Consider the following 9,418-nt stretch of genomic DNA (forward strand, 5'->3'; position numbering starts at 1 on the left):
TATAAAGCACTTAGACTATGTACGGGGACCCTACCTAACATCTCACTCGATGAGCTACAAATACTGACGGCAGATCTACCGCTGCACCTCAGACGACAAGAGCACATATTGAGATATGCTACCAGAAACTCAATACATCAAGACACCAACCCAACCAAAGTGATGATTAAAAAGTGCAACATTCCGTTCAGGCAAAAACGAGCTCTAAACCACCCAGCAGGTAAGAAAGTACACACACTCTGTGATGAAATTCAACTATCCGGAATTCAAGTAGAACAATACAAAATCAAAGATCCCACCCCTTGGAAAAACTGCACGCCCAAAATAAACCTGTCTGCCCAGAACTTAGGATCCAAACTACAAAACCCATTAAAAATACTAACAGAAATCCAGAAAATCATCGAAGAAACGTACTCTGGATTTCTTAAAATCTACACAGACGGATCTAAATCGAAAGAACTAAACAGAACTGCTGCTGCAATAGTGGTGCCGCAACAACAAGTTAAATTTGGTGCAAGACTCCGGGATGGCTGCTCCATTTACACAGCAGAATTCTGGGCAATAAATGAAGCCCTCAAATGGATCAAGACCCAAAACCACAGCCAGTACGTCATTATAACAGACTCTCTAAGCGTACTCAAATCCCTAGAGACTGGTACATCAAAAAGTAGAGCAAATATGCTAGAAGACACTATGTTATCCATCAGGGAGATCGAGGATAAACAACAAACCATCGAATTCCTATGGGTACCTTCTCACATCAATCTGATTGGCAACGATAAAACTGACCGAAGAGCGAAATACAATCTCCTGAACAACGTAACAGAAACACTTAATTACACTGTGTGCGGGATATATAGCCAGATAAAAAGCAAAATGAACAAGAAATGGCAGCAGCTCTGGGACAACACCATCAAGGGCAGACATTTATACCAACTGCAAAAAGAGGCCACAAGGGTAATCAAGACACCTAAACTCCTGGAAATCGTGGACATCCGAATTATCAATAGGATCAAAACAGGTAAAACTTTACTCCGAAACAGCTTTGGGAAACATCTCAGGAAGGAATTGAACCAAACTACTAACTGTCCACATTGCCCTGCGGCAGAAACACTGGACCACGTATTCAACACCTGTCCCAGATACCATAATCAACGAGTCTGTTTCCAAGATTACGAAAGGAAAATGAATTCCCCTACAACATACCCAGAATTTTTGGACAAGGTACAAAACAAAAACATCGATACCACATACATGAACATAATAAGGTACCTCAAACAAATTAACAAACATGGCAACATATAAATCCAACCACAAGTAAGTATAATAACAATTAATAGAAGGGCTAAAGCAGTAAAGTAAGACTGCTAGCTGAAGCGCACGCCCATGGTTGTTGTTGTGTGTGTTTTTTTATATAAATATTTTTATTTTATTTTTTCCCCCTCATGTAGGCATGCAGCTAACACAATACTAACCATCATGGTATGAGAAAAACAACACATATATTCTCATAACTATGTATACATATTATAAAGGTGGCAAACCTCCGCCATCAGGCCCAGATACACACGACAACAAGAGTGGTAAGATACAAATAAACATAAAATATACTTAGGCCCCTACCATGTTAAGACTATAAGGTGACCTAAGCCAATTCAAGAGGACACACACGCACACACACACACACACACACACACACACACACACACACCACTGCGGAACTAAATAAACAACAACAACAACACAGTCCCCAATTATTAACACGACATGTAAATCCAACACTTATACTCAGACCAAACACACTAATTTATACAAGAAAAAGGGGCACAATATACTTTCTAAATTCAATATAGCTATTAAACAAAGAATCGTGGCGATAAAAGACCAATCGCAAAATCAAGATCTAAGGCAATGGAAATCGAGTCGAAACAGAACAGCAAACTCTATCAAAACAGCAAAACACTACAACAGCACGAAGAAGAAAGAAAGAGGGTATCACAGAATGAAGAAGGAGTAAAGAAGAAAACGGACATCGACTTTCAAATTGCCAATTTATATGAGGTTCTTCCTTCGGCTATTGAAGACCTCTTTCGATACAAGCTCTAAACCCACAACCCTAACTCGATCCTTTGTATACCACCAACAAAATGAAAACCGAAAGTAAACACAGCGTGACCCAAACATGTATAGGGTGCCTGACACCCAGCTGATTGTCAACATTTCGGAAAATCAAAAGTACACCATGTACACCAAATTCCAACTTTAATTAAAAATAGTAATGAAATTACACAACTCAAAGGATTAGGAAAATTACACGAGTGACTTACACACCATTGAAATAGATTTCTGTCCACTAGTACAACTGGACTTGAGTCCCGCGTGCCCCTTGTCTCCTTTCCTCGGCCGGACATGTTCATGAATTAAAAAGTGCGACATTCGCACGTAAAAGCGGGACTGTAGTGGCTTCATTCCTACAGTCCCGATCAATTGAAAATCTCGACCTTTGAGATTTAACCAGTCGCGAAAGCACTAGTTGCGTAGGCGACTTAAATCCTTTAATTGATTGAAGGATTGAAGAAATGAAACTTAACATGATCTTCTCGATCATTTGCCTCATACAACTTCATGGTAATCGGGATGATTTCCATCATGTCCGCGCATGTACTAATTTCAATCCATTTTATGAACCAACTTAACAAAGGAATTTAACAAACGAAATCACTACAAAGCTTTCCTTTGGGGAAAATACAACTACAGCAAATTAAACACCTTATTCTTATTTTTAATTTAAAACTCTTTTTAATTTTTTTCCCAAAAATGTTTATTATTAAGTTATAGGTAAAAAAGAAACTCAAAGAATATGACTTAGTGAAGCCAGCGTTCGAACACAAAAATTGGATACACCAACAACAAAGCAAGCACAAAGACACCACACAAGAAAACGAAAGAAAATCACTTTGGCAAATGTAAACCAAATAAATAAAAGTAAGAGAAACAAAAGGACAGGAAAACCAGCCCGTCAGGATTCAAATGTCTGAGGGGTGGGGAACAGCCCGTCAGGATTCAAATGTCTGAGGGGTTGGGAATACGAGCACATGTTCTTATATATAAAATCGGTAATCGACAGCTCAAATAATATGACAAAGCAAATACACAGCAACCTCGTACAAAACTCTTTTTCAAAATTATTTAAAATTATATATTTTTTTATATCTAAAACACAAAAAACACCAATAAAGAGAGGACATGGAAGAAAACACAATGAAACATAGGAACAGTTTCATTATTTTTCACACGAAGTGGCATCTCCATGCCCTAACCAGCTATATATGCTGGAATGGGCTGGAAGGATGCCTACCGAACGTAAGAGAGAAGCGAGAAAGCCAAGACAATCGTGAAGTAATTATTCTAATAAGTAGCTACATGTGAAGTGTTTGAATAAGGCTTTCCACTACTCTAGCGATAACAAAAGCGATAAAGGGAATCATTATTTGATCTTGTTTGCATAGACAAGCGCCAGGGTTCGAGAAGAGTACGAACAGCAAGGGGAAAGATTTGCTACCCACGTTGTAAATATTTGTTTATGCACGCAGGCACGCACGCATCCCACCCCCGCCCTCTTACACGTGACACTATTTTACGGCAGAAATTTACAAACTTTATATTGTGTTGCGTAAAAAAAATGTTGTCCCTTTGCAATACGAAGTTTGGTTGAGAACCTATTGGAAATTAAACAGTTTCAGAGAAATTGGGATCGATCCATATGTAGATAATAGTATAAAAAATATTTGGATATACATTTTGGCGGCTAGCTTACGCTCGTTCAGAAGTTTGAAGTTTCAAGCGAATGTCGAAATATCGGCTTGGCCTGGAAGTTTTTACAGTGTCTTCCATGAACATCTGCTTTTGTTTTACATTCCTTTTAATAGTTCAAGCTAAATTACAATGGCACATAATGCCTTGTTATGCACAAGGGACGCTGTATTACTGTATTTATTAAATGTTTTAAGCATGATGCACGCTTGTGGTGCGTTTTAGATCACCGCACTCTGTAACAATATGTATCATTTACATCTCAGTGCAAAATTATAGTTTGGGGTCATATTTGTACCTGTAGCACGTATTTCCGATAGTGTAGGAGAAGGCGCGTTCCGCAAGGTAAGATTGTTGTTCGATATCATCACGTGACATATATATGCAGATATATATTAGAAGGTAATTGTTTCAGCTCTGTTGGATGTTACTAGGGAATGTTACACTAAGATCATAGCGCCACATGCTCAGTGACGTATTAAGTCATAGGGGCTTACACTACGTAACAAGAAACAGCAAAAGCAACAAGTATAATTTAATATATAAATTTATTTCCCTAGAATACAAAATTTAAATAATTAAAAATCACTTACAGTAAGGTATGAATTCCAAAAGTCGTTAAATGTTTGTTTTTTTTTTCAGTTCTGGGTAATCCAGATACGCTTCAAAGGTATTATCAGTGAAACAACATAACGCGCTTATGTGCTAAGACCACAGAAGAATCACTGTTTTAAAATCCATAAGTCTTTTCCTGAATTCAAGGTAAATCCAAAGAATATTATATCCCCGAAATGACATTGAATGCTTCACGGCAAATCCAAAAATATTAATATATCCAAGTCTTTGAGTAATTTCACAATAATCCAGTATATAGTATTGTCTGTTAAAATAAATGTTTGAAATTCTGCAATTACAACGAACAGTTATCAATTTAAATCGATAAATCACTATTCTCAATTTATCTTTTACAATACTGATATCAACTCTTAAGAATGAATTATTTCCGCATTATGTCGCTTATATATGAAAATAATTTAATCTAACAACGCAGTAGCTAATTATGTAGTTACTAGAATATTATTCCAGGCTTTCGGTGAATAATTTGCTTATCTCGAAATATCTCATTTGTAGTCAACAATTCAACAACTGTTGTTCCAGGTTTAACCATCACAAACAAGGACAGTCCGACCTTTCTATAGTACAAAAGTCGTCCTTGGATCGCGTGATTTTGTTTACTTGAACTTGGTACTTCGACCTTGAGATTTATGAATGAAAATAACTTTACACATTTTATACATTTTGTCATCTTCATAATACAACCCGTTCATTGACCCTTTTTAATGTCTTTAAATAAATGACTCATATAAGAATGAATATATATATATATATATATATATATATATATATATATATATATATATATATATATATATATATATATATATATATATATATATACACATATATATATATATATATATATATATATATATATATATATATATATATATATATATATATATATATATATATATATATATATATATATATATATATATATATAACAGCGGTCAATATCGTATGTATACATGTATAAATCCATGTGTTTTTCTTCAGTGGATTATACGGTGTGTCGAATAGGTCACGTGTAGGGAAATATCTGACACTTAAATGTACAGTTAGTTATATACATAGTAGTGGTGATTTAGTAACATTTTGGCATTTGTGATAGTTATTGTTTTGTGTGTGAAATTTGAACACTGGGTAAATTAGTGGAGGGACGTTTTACAGTGACAAAGATACGGTGCTTTGAAAATACTGATATTAGGAGGCTATGTAATGAAGCAGATAGTCTTCATTTGCAGCCGATTCAAATATTGTCCCGCTAACATGACACATGTGATGTGCAACGAATGATTTTATATAACTTTATGGTAACTACATGAAATATAATTTGCCCAAAAATGGTTTATACGGGTCCGGGCTGGTTGGGCGTGGTGATTATCGTCAGATACCGTTAATAATATCTATGTTACCACAGCACTGACAATTTAGTGAAAAGAAACTATGGTGGCAGCATAAATTAACAGTTCATAGAGAGGTCACCTCTGTACTCTTCCTTTTTCTGGAGCTAGCAATGGAACCTATGAGCAAAAAGACGTGAAGTCGTTGAGCTGTCGCAATACCATTCAGGAGTGACAATACTGTCATATACATTAATATCAGAGGCTCCTGTCTTTTAAAAGTGAATGTGATTTGGCTACGTAACAGAGTTACATTGGACAAAACGTCCAGCATTATAACTGTATTGGCATTTTTCTTTTAAAGCTGAATACATGCATACATTATAATAAGATGGTAATTGCAATAGTTTCCAAATCATGAACCTGCGCTATGTGCCAAGGAAGGACTGGGATACAGGTAAGCTGCAAGGGCCAACGTTAGTCACGTGTTTAACTTGCTATTATCTGGGTCACTTACTCTATATAGACTGAAAGTGGTCATCTCAATTTTTTTACGTATTTGTTGTACATTGTAATACGTGTATTCGTGGTAGCTGGTGGCTCACTGTCTTCAATAATGAAGCTTCTTGTTGCTTATATATCGTTTCGTGTATTGCTTACACAATGGTAAATATGTTTTATCTCCTCACAATCCAGGCCTCTTTTGTTTTCCCGAAGTTTTTTTCAGTGCCACTTAATGCCCGGTAACATTACATCCATTACTTATATTCTTCGTTTTGGGGATGTGTTTCCACATTTTTTTTTCACGAAAGAGACATAAAGACAAAATATCAAACCGTACTCTTATAATTTGTACATTCTGCAGTGAACACTTGACAGGAATATCAAGAATGTGGTTAGAGATTTAAAATAAAAATTCATTAATTACTAAGCATGGAAAACAAAATTAACGATTGTGGTCCATAATACCATATACAGAGAAACATATAAACTGAGACTATGAAAATATTCCAGACTGTTCATTTTGGGGATCATCATAATGTTTGGGACAAAAATTGTCTCATTATTATTATTATTATTACCAAAATACATGTACCATCGTGTCACTGTCTTCAGCATAAAACTGATTTTGACCAGTACTAGGCCTCCGTGCCTTTTTTAGGCACTACTGTCTGAGGCTAAAATGGGAAATTTGCAATTGAGAGAGTGTTGAGTTATTGCATTGTAATTATCGTGTTGCATTAAGACTATGCAAGATGCAAATGAGCATTACATTTTTCATATACACTGGACCTTGAGTACAATCTCTACGGCAAATAGCAGGATACGATGTAATGGGGGATAACATATAGGTAGTCGTATTTCTGTCAAATCGGTCCCATGACTGATAGTTGTCTTTGGTTTAGCGCTTTACGGCACAGCAATACAAGTATCTTATTTATTAAGAGGCCAGTGGAGTAAAGTGCCTTGCCCAAGAACACACCGTATTAGCTGACCCAGGCTGGTCATTTGCTAGGATTCGAACCCGCACCCTTTCGGTCGTGAGTCCAGCACGCTAACCACTAAGCCACATGTAATTAGACGAGCATCAAACTACCTATATTGAAAGTACATTTGTCGTCAATACCGAAAATACCGAAAAAAAATTCTAAACGTTTTTGAAATACACACTATGAAATGACTTATTAGCTTGTTTACATTCAATTCCTTGCCAGTAGCTTCTCAAGGGTCAGTGGTTCTTTCCGGGGTTTTCCCGGGTTCTTCCTCCACCATTAATACTGGCCGCCATGTATAGCCTATCTTGTGCTGAAAAATTGCGTTAAACCATACAACAACAACTACCACAACAACAATATTCAATTCTTTTCATACCATCTTTCACCGCTTGCAGTTCTGTTATTATTAATCAAAGTTTAATTTTTCGGATATTATCAGCTTTCTTTCTTAATACCCGTATAAATATATTAAAAAGTGCTCGACATCAGATAAGTCCTAAATGAACCTTATTTGTTTGCATAAATGGAATAAAGATTGAATTTGCTTGTAAGCATGAGAGCTATTATAGTTGCGGTGTGAGTTGCCGGTAAAGTATGAGGAGGCGTTTCCAGCAAAGCTAGAGTGGGATTCAAATTAAGAAAAAAGCAAATTTTAACAAAATTACAGGTGATATATTTGAGTAGTTGAATACTTTAGAAGATGATACGTCCTTCAGTCCTATTCGATGTAACGTTTTTGAGTAACACTAAGTACATGTATAATGTGTTGACCTTAGTAACGTTGAATATGATACGTAGATATCCATTTCGTTTCGGCAGTAGATTCTACGATGGATCTTATGGGCCACCTGCATATTAGTGGTAAATAGTTACTGTCATGATTTTGTGTGACATGTAAACACTTGATACATTTATTTTTATATTGTTGTACAGTTTAGTCATTTGCAAAGACATGGGATGATGGAGTGCTTTAGAAAGCAGGGTACAATGATTGCGTTTCATTTGGCTAAAGGTCTGCACATAGGGCAAATGTTAAACCAGACTCTTACATTTTTTCATTTTGCTTTGAACACATTACAAGTATACCAAACAGTGCTTAGAGATTTAAACTCAACACATGATTATAAACAGTAGGAAAATTAAATTACCAATTATGGTTGACAAGCTAGACAGATGTATTGCATATACCTAAAGACAGAGAATATGAAAATGTTCAGGACAGTTCATTTTGAGGATCATCATAATGTTTGTAGCTGAAAATTGTGTCATTATTATTACCAAAATACATTTACAATTGAATTGTTGTCTTTATCATACATTGCTGCTTATATCCAGTAATTGCCTCCCTAACTGTTAACAAAAAATCCATTTTCTTTCCAAACAGTAGGCGCAGAAAAAAGATCATGTGCATTTTCTCCATTTGTTATACAAAATCCACTTCTTGCCACTAATAGATTATTCAAACTGCCAGTGACATCTATTTTTCACTACATACTGACTCCACACTGCTTGCTGTACACTGCATCACATCTTGAGGACAAAAAGGTACGGAATTTGTTTCATTATAAGTTATTCTTTCAAACACTCACTGTTAGATGTTGCGGGTACTTAATTCAAAGAACTAAGACATCACTGTTACCATAATTTTTAGTCATTTCTTGACACCCTGAATATCATCCCCCACCCATCTCTAATGAATTGTGCATTACCAATAGCCCTTAAACAACGTGAGTCCATCATGACTACAGATATTATTACAAGCAGGAAGTGACAAGCTCCTGGTCACATGTTCCTTGTAGGTATGTGAGGACTTACCTCAGGTTTCACAGCCTATATAATCCTGTTTCAGGACTCACGTTACTAATTCAGTTCCCATAGTAAACCTATGCAAACACCATGATGTTAAAATTTAAATAACTTAAAATTTTTGAGTGCTTATGATCAAACCTATATTTATCAGTATAGATGAAACCTGGATGTCAGCTTCTGTGTAGAGGAAAGGATATGATCCGCGGCATTTTCTGGACCTGCATCTGTTTGAAACATGTGCTTTCAATTCTGCACCGAAGAGTCAGGTGCTAATTTTAGTAATGGTTGTTCCAAACTCAAGACTGTTAAAGGACTGAAATTCCATCAATAAAACAA

Source organism: Sinohyriopsis cumingii, chromosome 2 (assembly GCF_028554795.1).
Source record: "Sinohyriopsis cumingii isolate HCF-2022 chromosome 2, ASM2855479v2, whole genome shotgun sequence".
NCBI lineage: Eukaryota > Metazoa > Mollusca > Bivalvia > Unionida > Unionidae > Sinohyriopsis > Sinohyriopsis cumingii.